Here is a 20,835-nt window from a genome sequence, read left to right on the forward strand (position 1 = left end):
AAATTTTCGTTTTATGGCTGGACAGTCTAGTTTAGACATAGAAAGAATTCTTGATTTAAATAAACAATTAGAAAAAGAAAGAGATGAGCAAACACAGGAGATAACAAGCTTCAACACTACACTACTAGCTGAATTAAAATCACTAGTTGGTAGAGAAGTTTATGAGTTAAATTTTAACTCACTCAGTGTACAGTGGGGTCAATTCACTAGACTTGAAACCACTGATGCCATCCTAAATATATATATAGAAGCAGTAAAAAATAGACAAAAAGAAAGGGAAAACCAAATCCTCGAGCTGAAAAAAGAAATATTTAATCTTAATAAAAAAAGAACCAAATACAAGATTAACCAGCAAGAGGCGGAAAACGTAAATAAACAAGCCGAAGAAACAATTTCTGGGCTGGAAAAACAAATTTCCCTTCTGGAACAACAGGAAAAGGGAAAACAACTCAAACTAAAAGAGATAAAAGATAAAGAAATAAAATTTAATCTCGAAGCTGACAAATTAAGAAGTCGTGAAGCACTTCACATAAATCAAATTGAATTTCTCAAAAGTGAACTTAAAAAATTAAAAAGCTCACTGAGTATCAATTTGGAAGATAAGACACAGCTACAACCAATTCAAGATAATCCAGAAAAATTTACCAAATCAGAACAAATCAAAGTACTCAAAATGTCATTAGGTTTTGAAAAATTGTTGAAACTAGCACAAAGTATCCCCGAATTTGCTGGAGGTACAGACGCTAGGGTGGCTCAAAAATTACAAACATTCCTAACATGTATCCGTCCCATAAAAAATCATATCCCAAAAGAAGATGAAAAAACATTCATACAAATTCTTATTACCAAGTTACGAGAGGACGCTCTTGACCTGGTCGTAACTTCAAACCCAACTACCTTCACGGAATTTGAAGAAGCTCTAAATAGGACATATTTACCTATTGAAGATTATAATGACTTGGTGAATTGTTTAATCACCAGTCGCCAAAGTCCATTCGAGACATTAAACACTTTTGTAGGTAGACTTCGACACTCTCTAACGCAATGTCGAGAGGCAGCAGAACTCAAATACGGTGACAAGGCGGACATTGTAAAGAACCAGTTGGAAGATTTTGCTAAATCAGCCCTTGCTTCCGGGATCTCTAACAAACAATTGGGCCAATATTTGTTCACTTTAGGAAAACAATCCTTAGAAGAATTAATTAGAACCGCGTTTACCATGGAAAAACACGTTCAGAGAGTAGAAACAATACCACTCTCACAAATATCGTGTAATCACACAACAACCACTAACCCACAAGTATCCCAACCCGAAACTATCAACAGATATGCTGGAATAATTTGCAGCTTCTGTGATGTTAAAGGTCATACTTATAGTGAATGCTTGAAACGACTTAATCCACCACTTTGCCCATTATGTAAAAATTATGGCCACGAAGCAGAAACATGTAATAAAAACTCTAATTCATACCGGGGAAATAACCAATCATTTAATAGGAATCATTTTCAAAATGCTTTCGGAAACAACAATTTCCAAAATAATTATAATAGAAATAACCTTTCTCAGACTAGAAATATTCCTCAAAGTAATTATAACAACAAACCTAATACACATCAAGCTCAAAATAATTATAGTAATAGATCTCCGGCATATCAAGCTCAGAGAAACAACCCTCAAACTTCTTATAATAATAGAACTCAAGTATATCAACCTCAGAGAAACAACCCTCAAGATAATTATAACAACAGATCTCAGGTATATCAACCTCCGGATCAAAACAGACCCAACCCATTCAGGGTAGGAAATAATAATGAAAAAAGGGTATTCCACATGGACACATTCTGTGATTTTTGTGGGAGAAACAACCACACTATCAGTGAATGCTCTTTCAGAAATAAGTGGGAAAATACCCAGTCGGGAAACGCCCATTAGTCGACCAAAAGCTCCCAGGGTCGACTCTAATTAAAAATAAGAAAAATATAGGGCAAGCTGAATTAAAAACATTAAAAACAAGAAAATCTGAATCTATTAAGGACTCAGAATATTTTAATACATCTAAAAAAGTAAAACTTCCATCCGTAGAAATTGGGATAGGAATTGGTAGAACTAAGAAACTACGTCTATTAGTAGACACTGGTTCAGAGGTAAGTCTTCTTAAAAAGGGGGCATTAAGTAATAAAGCTTTTATAGACACTAAAAAGAAGTTAACCATCAACACACCTTGTGGTTTCTGCTATACGCTAGGAGAATGCAAAGGAACAATTGAAATACCAACATTGCCAACCTGTGAGTTTCAAGTTATAGAAAATGACCTAACCGTCCCAGGTGATGGAATTTTAGGGTATAATTTTCTGGGCAAATACTGTAACGTAGATGGTCCAAATAAATTATTAACATTTTCAAAAATATACAAAAGTACTGCAGGAGGACAGGTAGATGAGGTATACAGTATCCCATTGCTAGAATCCGATGTATTCGAAGAGAATGGATTGGCTATTCCACATAATGGAAGCTGTTTTTCAAGGGGTCACTCGCATGTGAATAACTCAAATAAAACAAACCAGTTTCGGCAGAAAATTCGTAACCAAAAAGTAGAAGGTAATCAAGAAAAAACCTCACGAAATTCTGGAAATAACCTCAAAGATGAATGTAATTTGCGGCGCGATAATGCGACCGGCCTAGACAATGACTCAGAAAGATTATTTCCAGAAAATTCTAATTCTTTGAACATAACTAATTTGCAATTATCCAAGTCAAAAGACCCACCTCGCAAAGTGGAACAAAAAGATATTGGGCAAAAACAAGTTATGACTGAAGAAAATGCTAAGCTTAAAGAACCTCTAACGAGTCGACTCTCTGATAAGTTTAAAAAGCATAATTTCAGACAAAGAAAGAGGAATAAGAAACCTTCAAGAAATAAGAATAAATTCGAAAAAACAGAAGAAGAATTCAAACTTTTCAGAAATATAGATATAACAGATTGTAGAAACGAAGGTACTGCACATACAGACCAAAATTTAGATAAAAAAATGAAACAAAATACACTGCAAACAGCGGAAAAAGAAAAAAGAAATGGTTTTTACCGACAAACAAATGATATTATAACACAAGTAAAAGAAGAAGAAGTAGAAGATGAAAATTTAGTTCAATTAACACAACCTCAAGGGTTAGGAAAAACAAAATTACAAGAAATATATAAATTAATAATAACATTATCATATACAATTTTACATACAATTATATTAATAAGCACACCCATCCAGACAAAGGTTATAACATTATTATATATCATTATAAATAGACTAATATTAGTAAACACATTTCTCCAGACTAAAGTAGGTAAACAGAATCTACCACGTGAAAATGGCGACACATATAAAGAAAATATTAGTTTAACTTTGAAAAAGGAAATAAGAATTCCTCCCAGATCAAAAAAGATAATAGAATTACCAATACAAAATGAAGAAGCAATGATTTGTTTAGGAAAAGAAATAGAAGATGGAGTATTTTTAGGAAATTGTTTAGTTAAACATAACAAAAATAGTATATTAGTTCCAATAATAAATACAAAACAACATAAAATTAAAATACATAATATTGATTTAGAGTTAGTTCCTTTAAAAAATTATAATATAATAAATCTTGATAGGAATTTTACAGATACAAACCACGTATCATGTTATTACACAAAAACGTCAACAATTAATGAACAAAAAAGAGTAATAGAACTTAAACAGAGTTTAAATAAAGAAAAAACTTTAAATAATGAAGAAAAAAAGGCCATATTAGATCTTTGTGCACAGTACAATGACATATTCCATTTACCAGGAGACAGATTGACTCACACAAATACAATGACACATGAAATACCAATAAAACAAGATCAGGCCCCAATAAATACAAAAATGTATAGACTACCTGAAAAACAAAGAGGTATTATAAATGAACAACTTGCTGAAATGTTGGAAAACGATATAGTTCAACCAAGCAAAAGTCCTTGGAACTCACCACTTTTAGTAGTACCTAAAAAGGCGGGTCCAGACGGTGAAGCACGATGGAGAGTTGTTGTTGACTTTAGGAAACTTAACGATTGTACAATAGGGGACGCTTTCCCACTACCGCGAATAGAGGACATACTCGACCAACTAGGACATGCTAGATATTTCACTACACTGGATCTTGCAAGTGGTTATCACCAAGTACTTGTTCATCCAGAAGATAGGGAAAAAACTGCTTTCAGTACAGCGTATGGACACTATGAATTCAAACGAATGCCATTTGGACTCAAAGGAGCCCCGGCGACTTTCCAACGACTCATGAACTATATACTAACTGGACTACAAGGTTTAGAATGTTTTGTATACCTGGACGACATAGTCGTTTATGGCAAAAATATAGAAGATCACAATACAAAATTGAGATTAATTTTTGACAGGTTGCGGGAACACAATTTAAAACTAAATGTAGAAAAATGTCAATTCCTCCGTCGAGAAGTTGTATATTTGGGACATAAGTGTTCCGCAGAAGGGGCACAGCCCGACCCCAGCAAAACAAGTTGTGTACAAAATTTCCCGGTACCCCGAACCGTTAGACAAACACAATCTTTCCTTGGTTTAGCCAACTACTACAGAAAATTCATTCCAGGTTTTTCAAAAATAGCACGACCACTTTCTAACTTAACGCGAAAAGATGTAAAATTTAAGTGGACAGACAAATGTCAGGAAGCATTCCAAAAACTTAAAGACTTATTAGTATCACCCCCTCTCCTAATTTATCCCGATTTTGAAAAAGATTTTATTCTAACTACTGATGCTAGCGATGAAGCCATTGGAGCAATACTCTCACAAGGAGAAGTAGGGAAAGATAAGCCTATTGCATATGCTAGCCGAAGTTTAGACAAGACAGAACGAAAGTATTCAACTATAGAAAAGGAAATGCTTGCTATAGTTTGGGCAACGAAAAATTTTAGATGTTACCTGTTAGGTAGAAAATTCGTTGTGTATACAGACCATCAACCACTGACCGGTATTTTTAGGGTAAGGGACCCCACATCTAGACTTATCAGATTACACCACAAATTATTAGAATATAGTGAATGTACTTTAAAATATAAAGCAGGAAAAACTAACATTAATGCTGACGCACTCAGTAGAATACCAGCAAATACGTCTGACAATAAAGACACAATGGACGAGAAAACTTGTTTGGCTGTCACAAGAGCTCAGAAAGCTTTACTAAATACAGATACAGAAGATAAAAACAAGGACGGAACTGACTTGGATACTAACATAGATGACGATGCCAATTCTCAAAATGAGAAACAAATTATTCAATCAACCGAACCTAACAAAAATAAAGATATCACAAATACCAGAGAAAAAATAGACAATCACGAAGAAAAAATGACAATACTTAGAGATTATCACGATTCACCCTTTGGCGGACATCAAGGTGTTATTAATACATACAATAGAATCCGAAAGAAATACGTTTGGCCAAAAATGTTTAAAGACATTTCAAAATATATTAAACGATGCCCAAAGTGTCAGAAAATGAAAGTGAGCCCAGTGGCAAAAATGCCAATGGTAATAACGGATACTTGTGAAGTACCATTCGATAAGGTTTATTTAGACGTAGTAGGACCCCTTCAAGATTCACATTTAGGAAATAAGTATATATTAACTTTTCAAGACAACCTAACTAAATTCGTAGATTTTTATGCAATACCCAATCAAGAGGCAGAAACAATTGCCCATATATTTTATGAACAAATTATAACTAGGTATAGAATACCAAAGAAATTGGTAACAGATCAAGGAACCAATTTTTTAAGTAAATTATTTAAACAAGTATGTAAGCTTTTAAAAATAGAAAAATTACAAACAACAGCTTACCACCCTCAATCAAACGGTGCACTTGAAAGAGCTCATAGACCTCTTGTAGAATATTTAAGAACAATTTGTGATGAAAATCCAAGATCTTGGGACCAGTACCTAAGAACAGCAGCTTTTGTGTATAATAATAGTGTTCACGAAGGAACGAAATTTACTCCTATGGACTGTCTCTTTGGGTTTACCGCTGATATACCATCAAATCTAAAGCGAGACCCAGAACCAGTTTATGACAATGAAAATTATTACTTCATTCTAAGACATAAACTCCAAAAAACATACACAATTGCACGAAGAAACCTGATCAATAGTAAAAAGAACTCAAAAATTTATTATGATCAGGGCATAAAAATTAAAACATACCATATTGGAGACAAGGTATTAGTAAAAAATGAAAATAGACAACACAAACTGTCTGAAATATGGAAAGGTCCATACATAATAGTAGGAATACTTAGTCCTACAAATAGTGTAATTCTCATTAAAAAGAAACGAGTTAATATACACAACAACCGTCTTAAACATTACTACGACGAAAGAGAACAATAAATATTATTCTTTCACTCTATATTTTTAAGTATACTCGTAAAAATATATATTTAACATAGGAAATTTATATATCAATAGAATAAAGAATAAATCTGAAATAATTAACCCATTTCAAACAAAATAAAACCACATAGATAATAATTAGTATTTAACAAAAATATTTAGAAACTAGTGAAGATAGTTACCCAAAATTTTTTTAATTTTTTTTAACAGATCGTAAGTATGAGGAATATAATTATCTGTTGGGTAATGACATTACTCATGGCATCTTATAAAAATGTTTTAGTCGGTACAACCGAAACATACAAGACACAAACACTTAATAACACGGGGATAGTTTTCGAAAATATAGGAAAAGCAATGTTATACCATGATACATGGAACATATTGACACAAATAAAAATATCAGACACAGAAAAATATACGTCTATTATCAACCAAGCAGAAAAAACTTGGTCAACAGTTTGTGAATCTTTTAGAAAAAACAGTATTTGTGACAGTCAAACTACAATACTAAATCACATTATTACAACAATCCGCCAACACACAAATATCATAAGAGAGTTATTAACCCCACACCGTTCAAGAAGATCATTGTTCGATGGAATAGGAAATGGACTACATTATTTATTTGGCATCATGGATAACCAAGATGGAAACACATTATATAGTAGGATTGAAGAATTAGGGAACGACGCAAAAGCTTTAAATGAATTACAAAAGAAACAAATTACGGTGATGAAATCATCATTAGAAAATATTCAACAACCCCTTGAAATTTTGGAAAATAATCAGAAGAACATTACAGAAACTATTAATTATTTATTAAAAATTGATAACGCTATTAACCAAAATCAAAAATTGCAAGACATTTTAGCCACCGTTACCTTACAAATTCTAGAAGTTCAAAGAAGACAACAAACTATGTTGGAAGTAGTAAACTCTCTAAATCAAAACCAACTACACCCACTTCTTTTGACCCCCTCAAAATTACTAGAGATATATATAAAAAATTGCCCAAAACCCACAGTAAACGATAGGGAAATGCTTATGAATATGTTAATGAAAGTATTAACGGTAAAAACACACCCTATGAATGGTATATTGGTAATCCGAATAATACTCCCAATTTTCAATCTAGATCCATTTGAACTCCAACAGATTCATCTGTTTCCAATCCATCACCAGAACAAAATATCAACTATCCTGGACATCCAGGAAGATTTCTTGGCAAAGAACACACGAATACAACAATTCGTACCAATGACAAGAAGAGAATATGATATTCTTCAAAAAATAACCTTAGAAATCAATAGTACATGGTACGTGGGACCACTTACCACATCAGTAAGAAAAGGAACACATACGAACGTTTGTTCCATATCCCTTATATTTAATCCATACAATGAAAAGAGCGCATGTAAATGTTTGGTTCAGCCATTTGAACAAAACTATCTGGTTAAACTCACCCAAAAAAATACATGGTTGTATTCTTTTCCCAAATCAACTAGGGTAGAAATACAATGTTCAGGAGAATGGCAGGGCTCAAACTTAAATGGAACAGGAATAATTTCATTAGTTCAACCATGTGTTTTTCAAATTGATAATCAACATATATATTATGAAGACGCTGATCATACCACTTTGACAATTGATCAACCAATAGTCACACTAGCTGAACCATTATTGGATGACTTAAGGATAAACCTATTTAGTAGAAAAGAACTAGACACCAATACAGTATTGATTTTAAAAAATATTGGAGCAAACGACAAAATTAAAGAAAATTCATATGCCATGTCTGACTTGGAAAAACACATACTAGAATTTGATACAAAGCAAAAGGAAAGGGTAAAACACAAAATAACCTCATTAACATCAATATCATTCAGCACTTTAACCATACTGTGCATCCTCGGGATGATACTGAGAAAAATATGTAACAGAAAAAATTTTTTTAAAAAACGCATACCCAAATACGAAAAACCTTTACCTAAAATTTCTAATCCCATAATCCATCAAACCATACACTCTTTACATCCAGAACCTAGACTAGATACAAAACAAGAAGAAGAAATAAAAATAACCTTAAAACCCCCGGTTAAAAACCCACAAATACCAATACCACCACCCTTACCAAAAATAACGCCAAATAACCCCAATGTAGCTAACATATCAACATTACCAACAAATAACATACAAAAATCTTTACGCCGTCCGAGAAGATTACAAATATACTAATAGGTAATATAATTCCTTTACAGATTAACCAAAATATAAAAAAAAAAAAAAAAAAAAAATACCAATAATGCAATCAATCAAAGTAAATAACATCCAAATGCACCACTATCTGTACAACCTCCAAAATAGAAGATCAGAAACCAGATCTGATACCGAACGTACAACGTTAAATTTACAATCCATTGCAAACGACATTTTAGAAAGAAAGGACAATGAAAAAATGAAACAATGGAGCGAACATAATAACATGTTCGAAAAGGAAATATTATTTATTCCCATCGAAATAGTGGGTTTTCATTGGTCATTAATAGTTGTAAACAATAAGCAAAGATCTATAAAATACTACAACACGTTGGGAATATCAGGTCTGGAAGCTATGGCTTCCGTTAAGGAGTTTGTACAGAACGAGTGGCAAAAAAGACATAAGACAAAGAAAACACCAGAATATTATGAAAAAAACGTAGTAGTCCCCAAAAACTTAATGGGATTAGACAAAGGGGAGGTGACGTGTATGGTGGCCCACCAAATAGCCAAAAATAGAGACCTTTTTTCGGCGGGAAAATACATGGAAAAATTCAAGGAAACCTTAAAGATGGAAATAAAAAACTACCCCGAATTAAGGTACATACCACCACCCCAAACGCACCATTAAGCCAAATATAAAAAAAAAAAAAAAAATAGAAGAAGATACCAAAAGAAAAAATAATATAATACAATGAAATAAAAACAAAAAAAAAAATTACTACATAGTTTTGAAAAAAAAAAAAAAAAAAAAAAAAAAAAAAATATCGAAAGAAAAAATAATAATAATAAAAAATTAACAAAAAAAAAAAAAAAAAAAAATTTATTATAAAAAATATATATAAATAAAAGATAGCCCCAAAAACAGAATTAAAAAAAAAAAAAAAAAAAAAAAAATAATAAAAAAAAAAAAAAAAAAAAAAAAGATGGGAGAGAAAGAGCCCCAAACACAATTACAATAAATAAAAATTTAAATAAATAAATAAAAGATGGGAGATAAAGAGCCCCAAACACAATTACAATATAAAAAAAAAAAAAAAAAAAAAATAAATTAATTAATAAATAAAAGAGGGAGATAGAGAGCCCCAAATTCACACTAACACACATACACAAAAAACACCAACACTACACACACATACACTAAAATAAAACAAACAAAATAGGCACCCCACACAGGACTAAAAACTGATGGAAGACAGAACTAACCCACCGGACCAATACTAGTGGAAGATAGGCTAACCCACAGGACTAAAACCAAACAGGAACGCAGCTATTATTTGGATTAAGTTAAGATAAACAAAAAAAAAAATAGAGAAAAAATTATATATATACATAATCAATAGGTATAATACGTTAAAATGTGTTAGAAGTAAAAAAAAAAAAAAAAAAAAAAAAAAATAAATAAATAGATAAAGAATCTGTAAATCATGAAATATTTAGTAATCAATTTTCCACATAATAACAAAGATAATTTTAGAATTCAATAATTGTAAATACTTAAACAATACCATTTTAATACATCAAAAAAAAAAAAAAAAAAAAACATGTAAAATCAAAATACCTATTTAATTTACTTTGCCTACTGTTTAATCACTAAAAATATCCGCTCAATGACCAAAGGAAGCAACCCACTCAGCAATTTTTGTCTCTTCTAAACAAAAAATGCAATTTTCTTAAAGGGGGGAGGTGTCGTGTTAGACATTAATCTATTATGTCTCACACTAACCATAACCCTCCACAATAATTTAATTCATAAATTCAAGGGCACCAAGAGTAATTCGCTTTGTAAACAAAACAAACGAATTACTCAAATTAATTGGGCCAATAATAATTGTAAACACCTGGCCAATGATTCAACTTCAATAATAAGTTGAAGCGACGGCAGGTCGACGATCCGGTGACAAAACATACTGGATCGTCACAATTAAAATAAACGAAAGAAAATTGCTGATGGGTCATATTGGTTATTGAGTGTTGATGGCTCAAATTGCGTCACCAAGAAATTGAGGATGACGCAAAGTAAAGTAGAAGAAATTAAGTAGGTATAATTTTGAAATAGGTTAATAAACAATAAACAAAGAATTGCCCAAAATTGCATTGTATGCAATATTAAGTTTGTAACTGGGTAATTCTTTGTATGTCAATTTAATTAATAATAAAATAAAGTATTACCCAAGATTGCGATGTAAGCAATCTTAGTTTTGTAATTGGGTAATACTTTATATCGTAAACTTTAGTCTTATAAGTATTAGTGTGTAATGTTAAAATTAAATAGTATAAATAATGTAGAATTAGTTAAGAAATAGGACAGTCAACCTTATACACCAATAGAGGAACCTCTGGCCGACTACACAGGGAGAAACAAATATCGATACAAAAATAAATGTAAGAACTAATTCAAACAAAGTAATTAATCTTTTTTATTATTCTTTTTCAGGAAGTGGGCCTTAGTTGCCTCGAACTTAACTGGCCACCAGTGTGCCAAAAAGCTGGACAGTAGGGAAGAATTAGGGAATTAGGGAAATTGTTGAATAAGGGAGAGGAACCCATTTGTCGGGTTCATATCCCCTGCCTTTACGGCAAACCTCTCAATTTTACCTTCGTTACGTATGAAAGATTACGTAACATCGTCATATCTCGTTAACCGAGCGTCTAAACAGGTCAAAACTTGCAAAATTCAAAATTCTCTAAAAACAAAACTACAAGTCCAAAACTTATAGAAAATACATTTTTGTGATCTGTGAGTCGATATCCTTCGCATACAATTCAATTGGAGTTGAAAAATTCATTTTTGAAGAAAATGACATTTCAAAATCTTTAAATCATCATATCTCGTTAACCGAGCGTCTAAACAGGTCAAAACTTGCAAAATTCAAAATTCTCTAAAAACAAAACTACAAGTCCAAAACTTATAGAAAATACATTTTGGTCAAAACTTGCAAAATTCAAAATTCTCTAAAAACAAAACTACAAGTCCAAAACTTATAGAAAATACATTTTTGTGCTCTGTGAGTCGATATCCTTCGCATACAATTCAATTGGAGTTGAAAAATTCATTTTTGAAGAAAATGACATTTCAAAATCTTTAAATCGTCATATCTCGTTAACCGAGCGTCTAAACAGGTCAAAACTTGCAAAATTCAAAATTCTCTAATAACAAAACTACATGTCCAAAACTTATAGAAAATACATTTTTGTGATCTGTGAGTGGATATATTTCGCATACAATTCAATTGGAGTCGAAAAATTCATTTTTGAAGAAAATGACATTTCAAAATCTTTAAATCGTCATATCTCGTTAACCGAGCGTCTAAACAGGTCAAAACTTGCAAAATTCAAAATTCTCTAATAACAAAACTACATGTCCAAAACTTATAGAAAATACATTTTTGTGCTCTGGTGAGTCGATATCCTTCGCATACAATTCAATTGGAGTTGAAAAATTCATTTTTGAAGAAAATGACATTTCAAAATCTTTAAATCGTCATATCTCGTTAACCGAGCGTCTAAACAGGTCAAAACTTGCAAAATTCAAAATTCTCTAAAAACAAAACTACAAGTCCAAAACTTATAGAAAATACATTTTTGTGCTCTGTGAGTCGATATCCTTCGCATACAATTCAATTGGAGTTGAAAAATTCATTTTTGAAGAAAATGACATTTAAAAATCTTTAAATCGTCATATCTCGTTAACCGAGCGTCTAAACAGGTCAAAACTTGCAAAATTCAAAATTCTCTAAAAACAAAACTACAAGTCCAAAACTTATAGAAAATACATTTTTGTGCTCTGTGAGTCGATATCCTTCGCATACAATTCAATTGGAGTTGAAAAATTCATTTTTGAAGAAAATGACATTTCAAAATCTTTAAATCGTCATATCTCGTTAACCGAGCGTCTAAACAGGTCAAAACTTGCAAAATTCAAAATTCTCTAATAACAAAACTACATGTCCAAAACTTATAGAAAATACATTTTTGTGCTCTGTGAGTCGATATCCTTTGCATACAATTCAATTGGAGTTGAAAAATTCATTTTTGAAGAAAATGACATTTCAAAATCTTTAAATCGTCATATCTCGTTAACCGAGCGTCTAAACAGGTCAAAACTTGCAAAATTCAAAATTCTCTAAAAACAAAACTACAAGTCCAAAACTTATAGAAAATACATTTTTGTGATCTGTGAGTCGATATCCTTCGCATACAATTCAATTGGAGTTGAAAAATTCATTTTTGAAGAAAATGACATTTAAAAATCTTTAAATCGTCATATCTCGTTAACCGAGCGTTTAAACAGGTCAAAACTTGCAAAATTCAAAATTCTCTAAAAACAAAACTACAACTCCAAAACTTATAGAAAATACATTTTTGTGCTCTGTGAGTCGATATCCTTCGCATACAATTCAATTGGAGTTGAAAAATTCATTTTTGAAGAAAATGACATTTCAAAATCTTTAAATCGTCATATCTCGTTAACCGAGCGTCTAAACAGGTCAAAACTTGCAAAATTCAAAATTCTCTAATAACAAAACTACATGTCCAAAACTTATAGAAAATACATTTTTGTGCTCTGTGAGTCGATATCCTTCGCATACAATTCAATTGGAGTTGAAAAATTCATTTTTGAAGAAAATGACATTTCAAAATCTTTAAATCGTCATATCTCGTTAACCGAGCGTCTAAACAGGTCAAAACTTGCAAAATTCAAAATTCTCTAAAAACAAAACTACAAGTCCAAAACTTATAGAAAATACATTTTTGTGCTCTGTGAGTCGATATCCTTCGCATACAATTCAATTGGAGTTGAAAAATTCATTTTTGAAGAAAATGACATTTCAAAATCTTTAAATCGTCATATCTCGTTAACCGAGCGTCTAAACAGGTCAAAACTTGCAAAATTCAAAATTCTCTAATAACAAAACTACATGTCCAAAACTTATAGAAAATACATTTTTGTGCTCTGTGAGTCGATATCCTTTGCATACAATTCAATTTGAGTTGAAAAATTCATTTTTGAAGAAAATGACATTTCAAAATCTTTAAATCGTCATATCTCGTTAACCGAGCGTCTAAACAGGTCAAAACTTGCAAAATTCAAAATTCTCTAAAAACAAAACTACAAGTCCAAAACTTATAGAAAATACATTTTTGTGATCTGTGAGTCGATATCCTTCGCATACAATTCAATTGGAGTTGAAAAATTCATTTTTGAAGAAAATGACATTTCAAAATCTTTAAATCGTCATATCTCGTTAACCGAGCGTTTAAACAGGTCAAAACTTGCAAAATTCAAAATTCTCTAAAAACAAAACTACAACTCCAAAACTTATAGAAAATACATTTTTGTGCTCTGTGAGTCGATATCCTTCGCATACAATTCAATTGGAGTTGAAAAATTCATTTTTGAAGAAAATGACATTTCAAAATCTTTAAATCGTCATATCTCGTTAACCGAGCGTCTAAACAGGTCAAAACTTGCAAAATTCAAAATTCTCTAATAACAAAACTACATGTCCAAAACTTATAGAAAATACATTTTTGTGCTCTGTGAGTCGATATCCTTCGCATACAATTCAATTGGAGTTGAAAAATTCATTTTTGAAGAAAATGACATTTCAAAATCTTTAAATCGTCATATCTCGTTAACCGAGCGTCTAAACAGGTCAAAACTTGCAAAATTCAAAATTCTCTAAAAACAAAACTACAAGTCCAAAACTTATAGAAAATACATTTTTGTGCTCTGTGAGTCGATATCCTTTGCATACAATTCAATTGGAGTTGAAAAATTCATTTTTGAAGAAAATGACATTTCAAAATCTTTAAATCGTCATATCTCGTTAACCGAGCGTCTAAACAGGTCAAAACTTGCAAAATTCAAAATTCTCTAAAAACAAAACTACAAGTCCAAAACTTATAGAAAATACATTTTTGTGCTCTGTGAGTCGATATCCTTCGCATACAATTCAATTGGAGTTGAAAAATTCATTTTTTGAAGAAAATGACATTTCAAAATCTTTAAATCGTCATATCTCGTTAACCGAGCGTCTAAACAGGTCAAAACTTGCAAAATTCAAAATTCTCTAATAACAAAACTACATGTCCAAAACTTATAGAAAATACATTTTTGTGCTCTGTGAGTCGATATCCTTCGCATACAATTCAATTGGAGTTGAAAAATTCATTTTTGAAGAAAATGACATTTCAAAATCTTTAAATCGTCATATCTCGTTAACCGAGCGTCTAAACAGGTCAAAACTTGCAAAATTCAAAATTCTCTAAAAACAAAACTACAAGTCCAAAACTTATAGAAAATACATTTTTGTGATCTGTGAGTCGATATCCTTCGCATACAATTCAATTGGAGTTGAAAAATTCATTTTTGAAGAAAATGACATTTCAAAATCTTTAAATCGTCATATCTCGTTAACCGAGCGTTTAAACAGGTCAAAACTTGCAAAATTCAAAATTCTCTAAAAACAAAACTACAAGTCCAAAACTTATAGAAAATACATTTTTGTGCTCTGTGAGTCGATATCCTTCGCATACAATTCAATTGGAGTTGAAAAATTCATTTTTTGAAGAAAATGACATTTCAAAATCTTTAAATCGTCATATCTCGTTAACCGAGCGTCTAAACAGGTCAAAACTTGCAAAATTCAAAATTCTCTAATAACAAAACTACATGTCCAAAACTTATACAAAATACATTTTTGTGCTCTGTGAGTCGATATCCTTCGCATACAATTCAATTGGAGTTGAAAAATTCATTTTTGAAGAAAATGACATTTCAAAATCTTTAAATCGTCATATCTCGTTAACCGAGCGTCTAAACAGGTCAAAACTTGCAAAATTCAAAATTCTCTAAAAACAAAACTACAACTCCAAAACTTATAGAAAATACATTTTTGTGATCTGTGAGTCGATATCCTTCGCATACAATTCAATTGGAGTTGAAAAATTCATTTTTGAAGAAAATGACATTTCAAAATCTTTAAATCGTCATATCTCGTTAACCGAGCGTCTAAACAGGTCAAAACTTGCAAAATTCAAAATTCTCTAATAACAAAACTACATGTCCAAAACTTATAGAAAATACATTTTTGTGCTCTGTGAGTCGATATCCTTCGCATACAATTCAATTGGAGTTGAAAAATTCATTTTTGAAGAAAATGACATTTCAAAATCTTTAAATCGTCATATCTCGTTAACCGAGCGTCTAAACAGGTCAAAACTTGCAAAATTCAAAATTCTCTAAAAACAAAACTACAACTCCAAAACTTATAGAAAATACATTTTTGTGCTCTGTGAGTCGATATCCTTCGCATACAATTCAATTGGAGTTGAAAAATTCATTTTTGAAGAAAATGACATTTCAAAATCTTTAAATCGTCATATCTCGTTAACCGAGCGTTTAAACAGGTCAAAACTTGCAAAATTCAAAATTCTCTAAAAACAAAACTACAACTCCAAAACTTATAGAAAATACATTTTTGTGCTCTGTGAGTCGATATCCTTCGCATACAATTCAATTGGAGTTGAAAAATTCATTTTTGAAGAAAATGACATTTCAAAATCTTTAAATCGTCATATCTCGTTAACCGAGCGTCTAAACAGGTCAAAACTTGCAAAATTCAAAATTCTCTAAAAACAAAACTACATGTCCAAAACTTATAGAAAATACATTTTTGTGCTCTGTGAGTCGATATCCTTCGCATACAATTCAATTGGAGTTGAAAAATTCATTTTTGAAGAAAATGACATTTCAAAATCTTTAAATCGTCATATCTCGTTAACCGAGCGTCTAAACAGGTCAAAACTTGCAAAATTCAAAATTCTCTAAAAACAAAACTCAAGTCCAAAACTTATAGAAAATACATTTTTGTGCTCTGTGAGTCGATATCCTTCGCATACAATTCAATTGGAGTTGAAAAATTCATTTTTGAAGAAAATGACATTTCAAAATCTTTAAATCGTCATATCTCGTTAACCGAGCGTCTAAACAGGTCAAAACTTGCAAAATTCAAAATTCTCTAAAAACAAAACTACATGTCCAAAACTTATAGAAAATACATTTTTGTGCTCTGTGAGTCGATATCCTTTGCATACAATTCAATTGGAGTTGAAAAATTCATTTTTGAAGAAAATGACATTTCAAAATCTTTAAATCGTCATATCTCGTTAACCGAGCGTCTAAACAGGTCAAAACTTGCAAAATTCAAAATTCTATAAAAACAAAACTACAACTCCAAAACTTATAGAAAATACATTTTTGTGCTCTGTGAGTCGATATCCTTCGCATACAATTCAATTGGAGTTGAAAAATTCATTTTTGAAGAAAATGACATTTCAAAATCTTTAAATCGTCATATCTCGTTAACCGAGCGTCTAAACAGGTCAAAACTTGCAAAATTCAAAATTCTCTAAAAACAAAACTACAAGTCCAAAACTTATAGAAAATACATTTTTGTGCTCTGTGAGTCGATATCCTTCGCATACAATTCAATTGGAGTTGAAAAATTCATTTTTGAAGAAAATGACATTTCAAAATCTTTAAATCGTCATATCTCGTTAACCGAGCGTTTAAACAGGTCAAAACTTGCAAAATTAAAAAATTCTCTAAAAACAAAACTACAACTCCAAAACTTATAGAAAATACATTTTTGTGCTCTGTGAGTCGATATCCTTCGCATACAATTCAATTGGAGTTGAAAAATTCATTTTTGAAGAAAATGACATTTCAAAATCTTTAAATCGTCATATCTCGTTAACCGAGCGTCTAAACAGGTCAAAACTTGCAAAATTCAAAATTCTCTAATAACAAAACTACATGTCCAAAACTTATAGAAAATACATTTTTGTGCTCTGTGAGTCGATATCCTTCGCATACAATTCAATTGGAGTTGAAAAATTCATTTTTGAAGAAAATGACATTTCAAAATCTTTAAATCGTCATATCTCGTTAACCGAGCGTCTAAACAGGTCAAAACTTGCAAAATTCAAAATTCTCTAAAAACAAAACTACAAGTCCAAAACTTATAGAAAATACATTTTTGTGCTCTGTGAGTCGATATCCTTCGCATACAATTCAATTGGAGTTGAAAAATTCATTTTTGAAGAAAATGACATTTCAAAATCTTTAAATCGTCATATCTCGTTAACCGAGCGTTAAAACAGGTCAAAACTTGCAAAATTCAAAATTCTCTAAAAACAAAACTACAACTCCAAAACTTATAGAAAATACATTTTTGTGCTCTGTGAGTCGATATCCTTCGCATACAATTCAATTGGAGTTGAAAAATTCATTTTTGAAGAAAATGACATTTCAAAATCTTTAAATCGTCATATCTCGTTAACCGAGCGTCTAAACAGGTCAAAACTTGCAAAATTCAAAATTCTCTAAAAACAAAACTACAAGTCCAAAACTTATAGAAAATACATTTTTGTGATCTGTGAGTCGATATCCTTCGCATACAATTCAATTGGAGTTGAAAAATTCATTTTTGAAGAAAATGACATTTCAAAATCTTTAAATCGTCATATCTCGTTAACCGAGCGTTTAAACAGGTCAAAACTTGCAAAATTCAAAATTCTCTAAAAACAAAACTACAACTCCAAAACTTATAGAAAATACATTTTTGTGCTCTGTGAGTCGATATCCTTCGCATACAATTCAATTGGAGTTGAAAAATTCATTTTTGAAGAAAATGACATTTCAAAATCTTTAAATCGTCATATCTCGTTAACCGAGCGTCTAAACAGGTCAAAACTTGCAAAATTCAAAATTCTCTAATAACAAAACTACATGTCCAAAACTTATAGAAAATACATTTTTGTGCTCTGTGAGTCGATATCCTTCGCATACAATTCAATTGGAGTTGAAAAATTCATTTTTGAAGAAAATGACATTTCAAAATCTTTAAATCGTCATATCTCGTTAACCGAGCGTCTAAACAGGTCAAAACTTGCAAAATTCAAAATTCTCTAAAAACAAAACTACAACTCCAAAACTTATAGAAAATACATTTTTGTGATCTGTGAGTCGATATCCTTCGCATACAATTCAATTGGAGTTGAAAAATTCATTTTTGAAGAAAATGACATTTCAAAATCTTTAAATCGTCATATCTCGTTAACCGAGCGTCTAAACAGGTCAAAACTTGCAAAATTCAAAATTCTCTAATAACAAAACTACATGTCCAAAACTTATAGAAAATACATTTTTGTGCTCTGTGAGTCGATATCCTTCGCATACAATTCAATTGGAGTTGAAAAATTCATTTTTGAAGAAAATGACATTTCAAAATCTTTAAATCGTCATATCTCGTTAACCGAGCGTCTAAACAGGTCAAAACTTGCAAAATTCAAAATTCTCTAAAAACAAAACTACAACTCCAAAACTTATAGAAAATACATTTTTGTGCTCTGTGAGTCGATATCCTTCGCATACAATTCAATTGGAGTTGAAAAATTCATTTTTGAAGAAAATGACATTTCAAAATCTTTAAATCGTCATATCTCGTTAACCGAGCGTTTAAACAGGTCAAAACTTGCAAAATTCAAAATTCTCTAAAAACAAAACTACAACTCCAAAACTTATAGAAAATACATTTTTGTGCTCTGTGAGTCGATATCCTTCGCATACAATTCAATTGGAGTTGAAAAATTCATTTTTGAAGAAAATGACATTTCAAAATCTTTAAATCGTCATATCTCGTTAACCGAGCGTCTAAACAGGTCAAAACTTGCAAAATTCAAAATTCTCTAAAAACAAAACTCAAGTCCAAAACTTATAGAAAATACATTTTTGTGCTCTGTGAGTCGATATCCTTCGCATACAATTCAATTGGAGTTGAAAAATTCATTTTTGAAGAAAATGACATTTCAAAATCTTTAAATCGTCATATCTCGTTAACCGAGCGTCTAAACAGGTCAAAACTTGCAAAATTCAAAATTCTCTAAAAACAAAACTACATGTCCAAAACTTATAGAAAATACATTTTTGTGCTCTGTGAGTCGATATCCTTTGCATACAATTCAATTGGAGTTGAAAAATTCATTTTTGAAGAAAATGACATTTCAAAATCTTTAAATCGTCATATCTCGTTAACCGAGCGTCTAAACAGGTCAAAACTTGCAAAATTCAAAATTCTCTAAAAACAAAACTACAACTCCAAAACTTATAGAAAATACATTTTTGTGCTCTGTGAGTCGATATCCTTCGCATACAATTCAATTGGAGTTGAAAAATTCATTTTTGAAGAAAATGACATTTCAAAATCTTTAAATCGTCATATCTCGTTAACCGAGCGTCTAAACAGGTCAAAACTTGCAAAATTAAAAATTCTCTAAAAACAAAACTACAAGTCCAAAACTTATAGAAAATACATTTTTGTGCTCTGTGAGTCGATATCCTTCGCATACAATTCAATTGGAGTTGAAAAATTCATTTTTGAAGAAAATGACATTTCAAAATCTTTAAATCGTCATATCTCGTTAACCGAGCGTTTAAACAGGTCAAAACTTGCAAAATTAAAAAATTCTCTAAAAACAAAACTACAACTCCAAAACTTATAGAAAATACATTTTTGTGCTCTGTGAGTCGATATCCTTCGCATACAATTCAATTGGAGTTGAAAAATTCATTTTTGAAGAAAATGACATTTCAAAATCTTTAAATCGTCATATCTCGTTAACCGAGCGTCTAAACAGGTCAAAACTTGCAAAATTCAAAATTCTCTAAAAACAAAACTACAAGTCCAAAACTTATAGAAAATACATTTTTGTGCTCTGTGAGTCGATATCCTTCGCATACAATTCAATTGGAGTTGAAAAATTCATTTTTGAAGAAAATGACATTTCAAAATCTTTAAATCGTCATATCTCGTTAACCGAGCGTTTAAACAGGTCAAAACTTGCAAAATTAAAAAATTCTCTAAAAACAAAACTACAACTCCAAAACTTATAGAAAATACATTTTTGTGCTCTGTGAGTCGATATCCTTCGCATACAATTCAATTGGAGTTGAAAAATTCATTTTTGAAGAAAATGACATTTCAAAATCTTTAAATCGTCATATCTCGTTAACCGAGCGTCTAAACAGGTCAAAACTTGCAAAATTCAAAATTCTCTAATAAC

Source organism: Episyrphus balteatus, chromosome 2 (assembly GCF_945859705.1).
Source record: "Episyrphus balteatus chromosome 2, idEpiBalt1.1, whole genome shotgun sequence".
NCBI classification, from domain to species: Eukaryota; Metazoa; Arthropoda; class Insecta; order Diptera; family Syrphidae; genus Episyrphus; species Episyrphus balteatus.